Below are 14,186 nucleotides of genomic sequence, written 5' to 3'. Positions count from 1 at the left end.
TTTAACAAAATCCTCTTGTATTCATGTGCACACTGATGTTTGAAAATCACTGGCCTAGATTATCCTATCACAAAGTTTCTAAGAATTGTCCAACTACCTCAGTCCAAACCAGAAAATCCAGAGGTTGCTGCACAAATCAAAACGTATCCCTAAGTTCCTGGCTATGACCAACCTAGACAGCATATTAAAAAGCAGAGACATTACTTTTCAGGCAGAGGTCTGTCTAGTCAAAGCTATGGTTTTTCCCATATTCATGTATGGATATGAGAGTTGGACTATAAAGAAAGTTGAGACCCGAAGAGTTGATACTTTTGAACTGTGGTGTTGGAGAAGACTCTTGAGAGTTCCTCGGACTGCAAGGAGATTTATATCAGTCAATCCTAAAGCAAATCAGCCTTGAATATTCATTGGAAAGACTGATGCTGAAGCTGAAACTCTAATACTTTGGCCACCTGATGTGAAGAATTGACACATTGGAAAAGACCCTGATGCTGGGAAATATTGGAGGCTGGAGGAGAAGGGGATGACAGAGGATAAGATAGTTGGATGGCTTCACCAACTCGAGGGACATGAGTTTGAGTAAGCTCCGGGGGTTGGTGATAGACAGGGAAGCCTGGAGTGCTGCAGTCCATGGGGTTGCAAAGAATCATACATGACTGAGTGACTGAACTGAACTGAAAGCTTCTGACAGCTTCAGGAATGGTTTGCTTACATTCTGGTGAGGAAATGGACTGACTCTCTCCTTCACTCCAACTCTAAACTAGCTTATATTGCCCTTACTGTTTTTTGGAGAGTAATATACTTGAGCTCCCATTAGACCTATGCTCACTACTTGGCCTGCCCATGCCTGTTTTCCTCTCAACATAGGCAGAGTTTGGAACTGACCCAGATCTTGCTCTAATCAGGAGAATACAAAGGTGGACTGATTTCATTGGCCTGCTAGCACCCAAAAATGGTGACTCAGAACTGACCTGTCTTTGCAAATATACTCCTACCTACAGGGCAGGGCCTCCTTACCTCACCTCACTGACTGGGTGTTTGCTGATACTAAGGACCTCTTACCTTCAAACAAATCTAACTATCCATCTATCTACTACTACTGATACTATTAAAATAAATTGCTTTTAACGCTTCCAGATTTAAAATACAGCACTTCAAAATGTCTTTAAGATTCCTTAAGCCAAAGCATTATTATGCTTTAAGCCATATCTTATCAAACACCATTAGTTACTCACTCTGATCACAGGCAAATCCAATTATAAAAATAAACACCAAGCATTTTGCTGTGTTCACACCATGCATCACAAGGGCATTTGTCTGAAAACACATGACTCCAACATTAATTTTGCTTTTCTCAAATATACCCACTTATTTGTTCCAGTTTTAAGGGTTTCGATAAAATCTTAAGTGTGCATTGACCCTTCCTCATACATGAAATTAAATCTTTTTGTATCCAAATCATTTGTGTGAACTCATGGGAACATTGTTTTCTAAAACAGAGTACTTTCTTTCTTCTCATGAATTTGTTAAAGATAATTAAGAGTCCCATCAAAAAAGCATTTTAAATAAATGAAGATGATTTTCAGTACTCAGAATCTTATATCTGAAAATGTCCTTAAAGGTTCTGCATTGTACAGTTAAAAAAATTGAGATTGTAAGATCATTGAGGGACTGAGCTAGATTTTAGTGCCTCTGTCTCTAGTCATTTTCCTTAGGAGCCTCCATCAATGAATTCAACAGATAAAAGTCAATTTTACTTTACTATTGTTCCAAATCAGTACAATGTGCACACCACTCATTCTAGAGTAACTAACAATAGCATACACATGCTAAACTGGTTTCACAATTAAAAGATAAATTACTAGTGCTATTTTACAGCTAGCAGTATTCTCCTTATGATTGGGACCAAGTTGGTGACCTAACTTACATTATTTTTCCTTTTCAATTTAGTATAGTTGACAGTGAACTCAGTTCTTCCCTCCAGATCATGCCTTTGGCCATGGAGTTCCTGACGGATGCTAGCTGGCTCCAACTTGCCCTCTCTGCTTGCTGAGGTGACAGGACCTCTTTGCCCCATGGGGACTAGAGGCATTCAAGCCAACACCCACACAGGGTGGGACTAATTCTCCCTGGACATAAATCTGCCAGATTGTCATCAGCTAGATCATCCCCCTACAAGGGCAGAGCAGTATAAGTAAGCTGAATCATAGATTACTTCACAGCTTATAGCTAGTAAAATAACATACTTGAAGGTTAATGCGATTATTTTCTAAGCTTAAGATGATATACTCAGACATATATTTACTTTTTAACCAATTTCATTATATACATATATATAAAGTCTTACATATTCAATGATTATGTAAAGGTACTCAGTCATTTGCTAAGAAAACAAGGAGTGATTAATGTATAAATAATTCCAACTAAAATATATTTTAATACATGCTTTAAAAACATTTTAAAAAGTAAATTTTATAGGGAGAGATAAATTAGGAGTTTGGAATTAACATATAAATACTACTATATATAAAATAGATAAACAATAAAGACTACTGTATAGCACAGGGAACTATATGCAGTATCTCATAATAACCTATAATGGAAAAAAATATGAAAAAGAATAATATGTATATATATATATATATGTATGTGTGTGTGTGTGTAACTGAAACACTTTTCTGTAAACATGAAGCCAACACATTTTAAATTAACTATGAAGTAATTTAAAAAATAAAAGAAAAATACAAACAAAGATAAATTGGACATTTAGGAAACCATTCAGTTCAGTTCAGTTCAGTTGCTCAGTCATGTCCAACTTTTTGTGATCCCATGGACTGAAGCACGCCAGGCTTCCCTGTCCATCACCGACTCCCAAAGGCTACTTAAACTCATGTCCATTGAGAAGACCCATAGTAATATTTATATGTAGCTATTTGATTTTTTTATTAAAAATGTGCTAGATAAAATGAAATGGCTAATTGAAGGTTTTTTGGAAATGAAATGAAAATTGAGACATTCTCAAGTATTATTCAAATCCTTCACCTATTCTTCTAGGATGTTCACTTTCTTCTTTCACTTATTTTTATTTCCAGAAGCCAATCATGCCAGTTCAGACAGAAGGAATGGTGCTTTGAATGGAGGTCAGAATATATAAGTCAAAATGGATAGGGAGTACTGTGGGAGAGGAAACTCAAGTGTTTCCTCTATGAGAAGATCAGAGAGAAGAAAGGAGTTGCACCAAACACAGGAAATATTATAGCATGCCTTTATTGAAGAAGATGCTTAGAGAAAAGTATACAAGATTCCAAACTTTTCTTCTATAAAATACAACTACATTTAACTTTCTCTGTATATTCTTCTCCCTCAAGTTATATGTACTTCATTCCAATGAGCTTTAACTAGAAGTCATCCCTTGAAATATTGAGGACTATTCTAGCTGTATTTATATTCACAAATACAGTTGTAATAGATGTCACCTGGGTCTGCTGTTATTAATACCTGGGTGAGCTGTTAAAGCAGGCTCTCATGCCTGGCTTGTAGTTTGTTATAACTATTGACTGAGATTCAGCTGGGGCTGCTAACCAGAGTTCTTCCTATCTCTCTAGTATGGCAGTTTCAAGGTAGTCAGGGTTCATACGTGATCTTCAAAAGCAAGTATCCAAGAAATGCATATCAAATCTATAATGAGGTATCACCTCACATTGTTCAGAATGAATATCATTAAGAATCTACAAACAATAACTGCTGGAGAATGTTTGGAGGAAAGGGGACATGTTGGTGGGAATCTAAACTGGTATAGTCACTATGGAAAACAGTATGGAGATTCCTTAGAAACTAAAAATGATACAACAATCTCACTCAGGGATATATCTGGAGAAAACCATAATGTAAAAAGATACATGCACCATAATGTTTATTGCAGCACTGTTTGCAATAGTCAGGACATGTAAACAACCTAAATGTTCATCAACAGGGGAATGGATAAGAATATGTGGTACACACATACAATGCAATATTACTCAGTCATAAAAAAGGATGAAATAATGCTATTTACAGCAACACAGATGGACCTAGAGATTGTCATACAGAGTGAAGTAAGTCAGACAAAGACAAATATCACATAATAATGCTTATATGTGGAATCTTAAAAAAGGTTACAAATGAACTAATTTCAAAACAGAAATGGAGTTACAGATGTAGAAAATAAACTTATGGTTACCAGGGGTTATAGAGGAGGAGGGGCAAATTGGAAGATTGGGGTTGACATACACTACTATATATAAATATAAATATATATTAAATATATGTGTGTGTGTGTGAAAGTTCCTTAGTCTCATCTGACTCTTTGTGACCCCATGGACTGTAGCCTGCTAGGTTCCTCTGTCCATGGAATTCTCTAGGCAACAATACCAGAGTGGGTAGCCATTCCTTTCTCCAGGGAATCTTCCCAACCCAGGGGTCAAACCCAGGTCTCCTACATTGCAGGCAGATTCTTTACCATCTGAGCTACTAGAGAAGCCCAATACATAAAACTAAATAACTAATAAGGACCTGCTGTATAGCACAAGGAACTCTACTCAGTAGGAAAATATTTTTTTAAAAGAGTAGATATATGTGAATATATAACAGATTCACTTTAAAGCTGGGTTTAGAAAAGTGAGAGGAACCTAAGATCAAATTGCCAACATTTGTTGGATTATAGAGAAAGCAATGGAATTTCAGGGGGAAAAAAAGCATTTACTTCTGCTTCACTGACTAAAGTCTTTCACTCTGTGGATCACAGCAAACTGGAAAATTCTTAGAGATGGGAATACCAAACCACCTTCCTTGTCTCCTGAAAAATCTGTAAGCAGGTCAAGAAACAACAGTTAAAACTGGAAATGGAACAAATGACTGGTTCAAAATTGGGAAAGGAGTATGAAGTGGCTGTATATTGTCACCCTGCTTATTTAACTTATATTCAGAGTGCATCATGCAAAATCCCAGGCTGGAGGAATCACAAGCTGAAACCAAGATTGCCGGGAGAAATATCAACAACCCCGGATGTGCAGATGTAGTTAAGTCACTCGGTTGAGTCTGACTGTTGTAACCCCAGGGACTGTAGCCCTCCAGGCTCTTCTCTCCTTGGGATTTCCCAGGCAAGAATACTGGAGTGGGTTGCCATTTCCTTCTCCAGGTGATCTTCCTGACCCAAGGATCTAACCCAGGTCTTCTGCATTTCAGGCAGATGCTTTACTGACTGCGCCATTAGGGAACTCTAATGGCAGAAAGTAAAGAGGAACTAAAGAGCCTCTTGATGAGGATGAAAGAGGAAAGTGAAAAACCTGGCTTAAAACTCAACATTCTAAAAACTAAGATCATGGCATCTGGTCCCATCACTTCACAGCAAATTGAAGGGGGGAAAGTGGAAGCTGTGACAGATTTTATTTTCTCCTGCTCCAAAATCACTATGGACAGTGACTGCAGCCATGAAATTAAAGGACACTTGCTCCTTGGAAGGAAAGTTATGATAAATCTAAGTGAAGTGAGTGAAGTCGCTCAGTTGTGTCCAACTCTTTGCTACTCCATGGACTGTAGCCTACCAGGATCCTCAGTCCATGGGATTTTCCAGGCAAGAATACTGGAGTGGGTTGCCATTTCCTTCTCCAGGGGATCCTCCTGACCCAAGGATCGAACCCGGGTCTCCTGCATTGTAGGCAGAGGCTTTACCATCTGAGCTACCAGGGAAGCCCATGATAAACCTAGACAGTGTATAAAAAACCAAAGAGATGGCCTCCAGAGGGGTCAGGCCATTGAGGGCTGACAATGATTGGCGAGCCCAGCCACAATGCAGCGTGTTGGGCCTTGTGCACACCCGTGGTACCAGAAGCATCCGCCAGGCTTGGTTGCATTGAACTGAGAAGATGGCCCTGTACGGCAACCGCTAGTTGGGACTAGTGACTCAAAAACAGGATGCTGGTCCAAATACTTCAAACTTCTGCATTCTCAGCACCAGGTGAAGAAGGCAGCCCTCACTCAAACCAAGAGCCAGAGGACAAAACAAAGTACAATCGTTGCTCCAGCAATCGACCTGAATCGAAGTGGCTTTTCATGAGCAACAGATCGTGGACCCTCCCCCCACCACACGTGACCATGGGCATCAAGGACCCTGTTCCCAGCCGGTTTTCTGCAGGATAAGTTTTGATCCCCTTAGCTGATGTATAGGATCCCATGTTTCCTAACAATTATAAGAAAGTAGTGAAGCATCAAAGAGAAGAACAACAGAGACAGCAGGAGCCAGAAAGACAGAAGGAAACAGAAGAGAGAGAAAAGAGGCATAAATAGACATGAAGGTAGTGGGTTTTCCAGGTGCACCAGATCCAGATTCTGTTGACGATGTAGATTATGAGTGAGAGAGGAAGAAAAGAAGTAAGGCCAGAGCCGCCATCACACCCCGCCATGTCTCTTGTGGAGAAGGACAGAGTTACCCCAAGACTTCCCTTATGAAGAGGATTCACCACCTCGTTCACAGTCTTCCACAGTTTCTACCCCTCCCACAGTGTGCAAGGAACAAGACAGACTGCGATCCCTGACGATCAGTCTTGGCAACTCTTTCCTCGCCAAGGTCGGGGGCAGGGTAGTACATAAATTCATGCAGAAGTAAGACTTCTGGGAAGGCCAGTGTATCCGGAAGCAAGAGCAGGGTCTGAGCACAGCGCCATCGCTGGAGAAGACTAGCAAGTGGGGCGGCAATCATCGTGGGCCAAGCCACTGAGAAAGAGGCAGCCAAGAAGTTGAATTGAAATCCGCTAGCTAAAACACTTGCCTGGAGAATCCCAGGGATGGGGGAGCCTGGTGGGCTGCTGTCTATGGGGTCGCACAGAGTCGGACAAGACTGAAGCGACTTAGCAGCAGCAGCAGCAGCAGCAGCAGCTAAAATACTTGTGTCCTACCAAAGTGATCCGACTCAGGAACAGGATTGGTGCAGGAGAGGTGGATAAAGACTTGGAAGTTGAAACCAAGGAAGAGTGTGAAAAATATGGCAAAGTTGGAAAATGTGTGATATCTGAAATTCCTGATGGCCCTGTTGATGAAGCAGTATGAACATATTCAGAATTCGACAGGGTTGAGGCAGCAGTTAAAGCTCTTGTTGATCTGAATGGGAAGAATTTTGGTGGCCAGGTGGTCAAAGCATGTTTAATATGGATAAATTCAGGGTCTTAGATTTGGCAGAACAAGTTTGATTTTAAAAACTAGAGGCTGAGTCATCTCCAGCAATCCTTATGATAATTAGTAGTGACCATTCTTTATCAGATCTGTTTTAAATGAAGATATTCTAGACTGTTTTCTTTCCAGATGATGATTGAGAAGCTAATTTTTAAAAAATGGTACCAGGTACAAAGACAGTAAGAGAATTTAGCTGTTTTTGAGGTTTTTGTTTTTAACCTTTTTTTGGGAGTGTGCTTGTAGTTGTTGCTCAGTCACTCAGTCGTGCCTGACTCTATGAAACCGCACGGACTGCAGCATGCCAGGCATCACTGTCCTTCATCTCCCAGTGCTTGCTCAAACTCATGTCCATTGAGTCGGTGATGCCATCAAAACATCTCATCCTCTGTCGTCCCCTTCTCCTCCTGCCCTCAGTTTTTCCCAGCATCAGGGTCTTTTCCAATGAGTCAGTCCTTCACATCAGGTGGCCAAAGTATTGGAGTTTCAGCTTCAACATCAGTCCTTCCAATGAATATTCAGGACTGATTTCCTTTAGAATTGACTGGTTGGATCTCCTTGCAGTCCAACAGACTCTCAAGTGTCTTCTCCAACACCACAGTTCAAAAGCATCAATCCACTGGGTGCACAGCCTTCTTTATGGTCCAACTCTCACATCCATACATGATTGGAAAAACCATAGCTTTGACTATACAGACCTTTGTCAGCAAAGGTCTCTGTTTTTTAATATGTTGTCTAGGTTTGTCTAGGTTTGTTGTCTAGGTTTTTAATATGTTTGTCTAAGGAATAAGCGTCTTTTAATTTAATGGCTGCAGTCAGTATCTTCAGTGATTCTGGAACCCAAGAAAATAAAGTCTCTCACTGTTCCCATTGTTTCCTCATCTATTTGTTGTGAAGTGATGGAACCAGAGGATATGATCTTCATTTTTTGAACTCTGAGTTTTAAGACAGCTTTTTCACTCTTCTCTTTCACTTTCATCAAGAGGCTCTGTAGTTCCTCTTTGCTTTTTGCATAAGGGTGGTGTCATCTGCATATCTGAGGTTATTGATATTTCTCCCTGCAATCTTGATTCCAACTTGTGCTTCATCCAGCCCAGCATTTTGCATGAAGTACTCTGAATATAAATTAAATAAGCAGGGTGATAGTATACAGCCTTGACGTACTCCTTTCCCAATTTTGAACCAGTCCATTGTTCTATGTCTGGTTCTAACTGTTGCTTCTTGACCTGCATACAGGTTTCTCAGGAGGCAGGTAAGGTGGTCTGGTATTCTCATCTCTTCAAGAATTTTCCACAGTTTGTTGTGACCCACATAGTCAAAGGCTTTATCATAGTCAATGAAGTAGAAGTAGATATTTTTTCTGGAATTCTCTTGCTTTTTCTATGATCCAGTGAATGTTGGCAATTTAATCTCTGGCTCCTCTGCCTTTTCTAAATTCAGCGTGAATATCTGGAAGTCCACCATTCATGTACTGTCGAAGCCTAGCTTGAAGAACTTTGAGCATTGCTTTGCTAGCATGTGAAATGAGTGCAGTTGCGCAGTAATGTGAACATTCTTTGGCATTGCCTTTCTTTAGGATTGGAATGAAAACTGCCTTTTTAAAGTCCTGTGGCCACTGTTAAATTCTAAAAAATGTGCTGGCATATTGAGAGCAGCACTTTCACAGCATCATCCTTTAGAATTTGGAATAAAATAGCTCAGCTGGTATTCCATCATGTCCACTAGCTTTGTTCATAGTGATGCTTCCTAAGGCCCACTTGACTTCACACTCCAGGATGTCTGACTCTCGGTGAGTGGTCATACCATCATGGTTGTCTGGATCCTTAAGATCTTTTTTTGTATAGTTTTTCTGGAGCATGTTGAATGTCTCTATAATTTTATTCAGATAACTTCAAAACTTGGAAAAACTGTTGCAGCTGTTGGTGCATAGCATACTGCTATTGATCTTTTTATATAAATAAATAAATCTATAGGTCTTCCCTAATGACTTGCAGTGAGTCGGACAAGACTGAGTGACTGAACTGAACTGATGGCTCCGTCAGTAAAGACTCTGCCTGGAATGTGGGAGACCTGGGTTCAAGCCCTTGGATTGGGATTGGGATTGGGAGATCCCCTGGAGTAGGAAATGGCAACCCTCTCCAGTATTCTTGCCTGGAGAATTCCATGGACAATGGAGTCTGGTGGGTTACAGTGCATGAATCCATCTCTCTCTATATATATATATATATGTGTGTGTGTGTGTGTGTGTGTGTGTGTGTAAATATATTGCGGGGAGCCAGCACACGAGATCCCACCCATGACAAGGTCATGAGGGAGAAAACCTGACGGGCAAGGTGGATCAGGTTTTCAGGGATTCTGAAAAGCTGCCCCCGGTGCTCACCTTAAAGATGATATCTGTCTTTCTGATGCTTGCTTCAATAGACTACTCCCTAATTTCTGTGACAGAGGCAGGCCTTCCCTGATCTCTTTCCAAATAAGAATCAATTTAGAACTTTAATCAATAAGTTTCCTGGGTGCTAGTATTTTATGAGATTATCCAGGGTGAAAGGAGTGTTTTAATTTAAACTCCTTTGCTGGTATTTTAGTTTGTTTGGCAAATGCATTTATGCCCTTGGTACTAATATGCATGATTGCTTATAATACCCTAATCATAAAATAACATAAAGAACCTGATTATATAAAGGCCCTAATAGACATAGAGCCCTTTGGGGGGTGAGGAAGCCCTATTAAAAAACACAAGAAAAATTATTCTAAAACTAGCTATTGGGTTAACATTTGCTTACTGTGTTTTTTCTCTTAATGTGCTAAGGTTGTGTTATAGAAACCACTGTTAATATAGTTATAGATCTAGAAAAATAAGAGCTTAGCCCTAGTGTGGTAACAATGAAATGGTTGTTAATTGTCACTCAGGAGTGCTAGGAAGAGGCTGCCTCACCAAAGTCGAAGATTCAGTGTGGGGAAAACTTCTTAGATAAATGCAACTAACAACTTCTGCAGAAGGATTAATTTTTGTGTTAACAAGATTATACTTCTACTCTGTACTGTTGCCCTATGAGACTGCTACCTTTCAGTTAAGGTCACCATAGAAACAGAAAATACATTCACCTGACTTGCATAAAATATTAATAGGCCCCAAGGCCAGAAGATAATGTACAAGACCCTCATAAACAAAGAAGTATGCAGAAAACACCCTGGTTTTGTGAAGGACAAGCTGATGTGATGTTAAACTATCCTCCCCTCAGAAATGTACTAACTTAGGGTATAAAAGCCACGGTAAAAAATAAAGCATTGCCAGACTCTGCTGCACCCCCCATCTGGTCACTCTCTCTCTCTCTTTTTCTCTCTTTCCCTCGCAGACTTGGCCCTATCAAGGCTGGTCTCACGTGTCTTCTCTCTCTGACTCTGTTCATCCTGAGGGTACCCCCTGGATCCTGCTGGGGCTGGACCATGGCAATATATAATATGCATTTTTATAAACTTTAGCTGTGTCAGCTTGGCATTGTACAGAAATTAACAGTCAAGTTGGTCTAGAAAGGTTAAACATAATTGTCTCTATTTGTAAGGAGGTAACTCACTGAATAAGGCTTTTCTGGTGGCTCAGATGGTAAAGAGTCTGCCTGCAGTGTGGGAGACTCAGCTTAGATCACTGGGTTGGGAAGATCTTCTGGAGAAGAAAATGGCAATCCAATCCAGTATTCTTGTTTGGAGAATTCCATGGACAGAAGAGCCTGCTGAGGCTCTTTGCAATCCATGGGATTGCAAAAAATCAGACATGACTGAGCTGCTAACTCACACAACTCACTGTAAATGTAAGGTTTTATCTACACGGGCTTGATTACAAAAACTAGAGCATTCTCTAAATTTAAAAAAAAAAAAAAAATCAGAGACTTCACATTCCCAACAAAGATCCATATAGCCAAAGCCATGGTTTTTCCAGTAGTCACATACAGATGTGAGAGTTGGACCATAAATGAAGGCCGGGTGCCCAAGAATTGATGCTTTCGAACAGTTGTGCTGGAGAAGACTCCTGAGAGTCTCTTGGACCACAAGGAGATCAAACCAATCAATCCTAAAGGAAATCAATTCTGAATATTCATTGAAAGGATGGATGCTGAAGCTGAAGCTCTAATATTTTGGCCACCTGATGAAAAGCCGACTCATTGGAAAAGACTCTGATGCTAGAAAAGATTGAAGGCAGGAGAAGAATGGGGCAGCGGTGACTGAGATGGTTAGATAGCATCACCAACTCAATGGATATGTAATTTGAGCAAACTCCAGGAGATAATGAAGGGCAAAAGAGACTGGTATGCTGCAATCCATGGGGTCACCAAGAATCGGACATGATTTAGGGACTGAACAACAACAAAGCAACAAAATTTCATCTCTTAATGGAGGTAATAGGAGTTCTAGAAGAACATGTAACACTGGAGATATTAATTTAGTCATCTGTTCTAGAAGAACATGTAACACTGGAGATATTAATTTAGTCATCTTTGGAAAATACTACTGCCACAGACACCAATGGGCTTAACTGACATAGAAAGGATTCAAATGGAGGCAACTAGATAGATAGATAGAATTCAGTTAAATCAGGTGCATGACAGCAACTGAAGATCTGCATGTAGTGATGCCCCTGGGTTGAGCCTCCACTCAAGATGGGTTCCCCTCCTGATATCTATTCAGTAGGAAAAGTTGACAGAAGCAAGCGGTTAGAGAGTGTTCTATTCACAGGGTCAATTACATCTAGTACAGCCCCAAGCAAAGTTTATGAAAGGAAAGAAAAGAGAGAGGAAGAACACAGAAAGAAGGTATGTGAGAGAGGGATAGATAGGAAAGAGAAGTGGGAGGGAGGAGGAGAGGAGAGATAATGCCAAGGAACTCTTCCTTCTGGTATTTCATCCCCCTCCGGGTTCCTTCAGTTCTGCCTGCGTTATCAGAACAGCCTCAGCACACAACAGCTTAATTGAGCACCAACTCACAACTATTTTTTCTGAGAGACATAGACATACTATTTTTAAGTATAATCACATATCTCAATTTTGATATTCATTCCTTTTTCCCACTAGTGTTAACTGAGTCTGCGTTTCTTTTCGCCTTCACCTAGGTTTACCTGCTGAGAGTCGATTGAAAATGAAGAGCACTAGATACAGAGGGGTGTTAGTTAATTTATATTTATCCACTGTCTCTCATGCCCTAACTTGATTTCTTCCCACATTAAAAGTCATGAAACCTCACTGTCAAGATGACTTTCTAAAAGGACTTAAGGAGTTAAATGATTTCTCTGTCTTTAAAAAAAATAAAAGAGCAGAATTATTTCTACCTTGGAAGCTTGAAATAACTCACCAGTAAAATTCTCATGGCCTGAGATTTTGGGAAGGATACTTTTGCTAGATTTCTTGTTTTCTAACTTATTAATTTATTGAAACTTTTTAAAGCCATTTTCCATTTATTTCTATAAAAGTTTAGTATTCCCCCTAAGTATTTATGATGAGATTAAAGATAATTAGTGGCTTTCTAATGCCAAGACTCATCTCTTTTTTTAATTTTCAAATACTCCTCACCATAACATTTTAAGACATACATATTTGTCTATAATTTTTAAAGGGGAGGAAACAGTAAAGTTTATTTTTAACTGACAGGTTGAATGCAAAAAAAAAAAAAAAAAAATGGACTTTACCCTTGGATTGTCTTTGTTTTGTAGTCTGCATATCAGGAAAATGAGGCAGGCCAAGCTGATGGGTCTGCTGATCATGACTTTGGCAGTGTAGAACCTGGCACATAGAGTATCCCTGTTGAGCAAACTCATTTGTTGTAAATATTTAGACAGAAATGGGCTTTACAGCAGCCACATCTGAAGACCCACAAGTCTGAATGTTATACAAGGAGCGTGTTCTGTTTTGGGCTTTGATTAATGTCTAAAAGAGAGAAATCCAATCGACTCCTGTCATATTCATGTTAATTAATAGCTTGCAGTATCTGTGCATCAAATGTGAGTGTGGATACCTGTTAGTTCATTTACCACAGGGGCTGGGCTTAGCGGATGGGTAAAATATTATTTTAGCATGTTTTTAATGACATTACAATTTATTTTTGTCTTATGCTCTTTGGTGTGCATGAAAGGAGACTGCCACCTGTGCATTGTGGATGAGTGTCAATGATCTGGACAGATTAATTTACAGCATAGTTGAGAACCAGAGGGGATTGCTGGGACAGAACTCACCTTTTGGTACAGCATTGACATAAACTACAATTTAACTTCATTTTCCAGGCCTGGAAGACCATACTTGGATAATTCTATGTCAAGTGGAATATCAGCTGTACTTTCTCTTAATCATGGAAAGTAGAAATAAATATATAGATTTGTTTCCATACATCTCTGTATATGTGTCTGATGTAAAAATCTGACTCACTTCAGTGGTGATATTTGTAACTGACTTTTCAAATGCTGGAAGCAATAGAGACATCTTGAATGATGTAAAAGCACATCTATATTTTCAGCAATGATACTTGAGCTATAGAACATCATTTTTGAAAAATGAGTAGCAGATCAATATTAGCATTATGATTTGTATGTTACTCAATGCTAAAGACTCGGAGAAGGCAATGGCAACCCACTCCAGTATTCTTGCCTGGAGAGTTCCAGGGACGGAGGAACCTGGTGGGCTGCCCTCTATGGGTCTCACAGAGTCGGACAGAACTGACGCGGCTTAGCAGCAGCAGCAGCAATGCTGAAGACTAGGCAGAGAATACCAATTGTGAAAATGGTATAGTGCAAGATTTCTTCTGAATTATTCCACACACATTATACTTTGCAGGGAGCAGGTTTGGCTTAAAAGTAACAGGATTTTTTGTTTGCTCTTTCAAAGGGCTATCTGTTATATTACCCAGTGCTTTACTGTTTTCTCATAGTTGAAATAATTAAGATAATTTGCAGGCACTGGTTTGCTCATTTTGCCTAGTTACCTTGATGCTATGGTCTGTTA

At 39.8% G+C, this 14,186-nt stretch overlaps 1 pseudogene; it reads left to right on the top strand.

The window, feature by feature from the left end:
• The first annotated feature begins 4,972 nt into the window (after positions 1-4,972).
• Positions 4,973-7,223, top strand: LOC110127475 (splicing factor 45 pseudogene; annotated as a pseudogene).
• The last annotated feature ends 6,963 nt before the right edge of the window (positions 7,224-14,186 follow it).

Source organism: Odocoileus virginianus, chromosome 9 (assembly GCF_023699985.2).
Source record: "Odocoileus virginianus isolate 20LAN1187 ecotype Illinois chromosome 9, Ovbor_1.2, whole genome shotgun sequence".
NCBI classification, from domain to species: domain Eukaryota; kingdom Metazoa; phylum Chordata; class Mammalia; order Artiodactyla; family Cervidae; genus Odocoileus; species Odocoileus virginianus.
Note: the sequence above shows the minus strand (reverse complement) of the source record. Positions and strands in the feature narration are given on the sequence as shown.